This window comes from Bactrocera latifrons, unplaced genomic scaffold (assembly GCF_001853355.1).
Source record: "Bactrocera latifrons isolate USDA-ARS-PBARC rearing strain unplaced genomic scaffold, ASM185335v1 scaffold_78, whole genome shotgun sequence".
NCBI classification, from domain to species: domain Eukaryota; kingdom Metazoa; phylum Arthropoda; class Insecta; order Diptera; family Tephritidae; genus Bactrocera; species Bactrocera latifrons.
This window is the reverse complement of record NW_017537467.1, coordinates 985,183-987,490: the sequence shown is the minus strand read 5'-3', so window position 1 is coordinate 987,490 and position 2,308 is coordinate 985,183. Positions and strand designations below refer to the sequence as shown.

The 2,308-nt window shown below is 32.2% G+C and overlaps 1 long non-coding RNA gene across 1 annotated transcript; it reads right to left on the bottom strand.

Moving 5' to 3' along the window:
- Positions 1–945: 945 nt before the first annotated feature.
- LOC108976555 lies at positions 946–2,267 on the bottom strand. The gene is made up of 4 exons (XR_001993958.1): positions 2,183–2,267; positions 2,031–2,129; positions 1,803–1,973; positions 946–1,587 (listed from the first exon to the last, which is right to left on the bottom strand). It is a non-coding gene; the product is annotated as an uncharacterized LOC108976555 (long non-coding RNA).
- Between the last annotated feature and the right edge of the window lie 41 nt (positions 2,268–2,308).

Here is a 2,308-nt window from a genome sequence, read left to right as displayed (position 1 = left end):
GAATATTTGGACTCCAGTACCTATAGTTGACTTTTGACGGAAAATATCGGCCCATAGTACATAGTATTTGGTATTGAGAAAAATAGATAAAATCGGATCGATATTACCCCAACTCTCAAATACTTCATATATTGGTTTTCGTTTTTCTAACAAACCTTTTGTGGCTGTCAGTTATATATATTATTGGGGTACTCACAACGTGTCATAAAGTTATAAGTCATAAATAAAAATTAAGAAAAAATACAATGGTTGTGAACACGTCGTTATAAATTTGTTGTTGTAAATCATTTATCAATCAGCTGATTGTAAAAACATAAATTAAAATATTTGCAAAAATAAGTATTTCGCAGTTAAAATGCTAAGGAGAAGTGAAAATTTTAAAATAATGGATGCGCTGCGCAAGAATCAGGAATTAAACCTGATGTCAAGTATCATCAGGTGAGTTTTACCATTATAAGCAAGGCTCACTTTGATATTTATTTACGTAAAAATTACTTTCTATTCGACGACGAAGATGCGGACGAAATGTTTGCCAATTTTTCATTGAGTTTACTCTGCTTATTAAACACTCGCAGAAGTGTTGATTTCGGAATACCAAAGTCAGCCCAATGGTGACATGATGTACTTAGGATCTTTGATGACGGCCATTTCACGAAATGATTAGTGTTCGCCCGGACGAATTTCGCCGCAAACGAGATTATATAAACGACCATAGTGTATTTAACACAAAATCTAGTGGAGCAGAACTTCCTTTAGATTTACAATTAAAAATAGTGCTATTTAGGTTGGTTTTATCGGATATTTGAAAATCCTAACTGTTTATAACCCCTTAATTTCCAAATTGAAAACGAAGAAAGCGTTGAAATTAACCCACCTCAATATAGCTGCTTACCACCCGGAAGAAACACAGGATCTAGCCTTCTTGACTTCATACAAAATCATTGATTAACTTAAAATACATCATTTTTTCATCGTATATTTACTCAATACCTACCTACATATGTAAAAATGTTTTTATTCTATTTAAAAATTAATATAAAAAGTAATTATTAAAAATGAACTTCAGGTACATTAATTTACTTCAGGTAATTTAAAATTCTCTTGCACCACTTCTTCCACTTATTTGTATCTGTGTTTCAATTCCTCCATTGCCAATCTTTTTTTCATTTGTATTTCCATTATTTTTAGTTTTTCATTACTTTCCAATTATTTTAGTTTCGTCTCTATTTCTTTGTCTTTTCGTAATAATTGCTTTTCCGTTAACTCCACTTCTTTTTGTTTTAATCATCAATTCCCTTTCTCTTAATTCCACCTCTTTCTCCTTAAAACTCATTTCGTGCTCAATTTTCTGCCTTTTCAACTGTATCATTTCAGACTGAAATTGCAGAATATCTGATGCCGCAGTTCTGGAATACATTCCTTTACAAATCTTCTCATACAGCCGCAGAAGACGCTGACTCGTTGAGGTCTACTTCCGAACAGCTTTCGTTGTTTTCCAAACTATCGTTGATTACTGCTGGCACAATCACTCTGCTGCCGAAAATTTAATTTTTCCATTTCATAAAAAGATTTACACATTTTAAGTGGCTGAAATAAAAATGCCTAGTTATTCTAAGTAACACTAGAAGAATGAATAACATTTAAATTCTCAAGTTCTGATGCGATTTACTAGTCATTCGGCTTCATTTTATGATTTGAACCATTTACACAAATTCGCAATTGTCCTCAATACTATTTGCTTCACTTCTATGCGTACGCAGCAACAGTGAAAATTTAATGTTTTTTACAAAACAAAATCTTACCCTTCATAGTTTCACTTTCCATACTCCCTGCACCCGTTGAGACTTCCCATGTTTTGCTTCGTTATACTATCCGTATATGTTGTACGCATATAACGAACCTTCGAGCTTCTAGTCCACCGCAATGTTGCCCTCCTTTGCAAATCGTCTATAATACATTTGAGACGTTGGCTTCTATAATTAAAATTATAATAGATTACTTCTAAGTTGTGTTTTAATTAATAGATATACCTAAAAATCTCTGTATTATGTTTAAAATTCAATTAATGACTTTTCTTCTTCAAACAGCCACTTTCTGGTTGGGTTGGAACGCACCCGCTTTGCTTTTGTCTATAAGCGCATTTAATTAGTTAAACTGTATTTATTATGCATTTTTATATTACCTGTATTACATTATATTGCTCCATTATTCCAAAAACCCTCGACAATAGATTATTGAAAGAAATTTAAATTTAAACACAAATGTAGCCACAACTCAAAAGCAATCTGATGTAAACAGAAATCAGTTG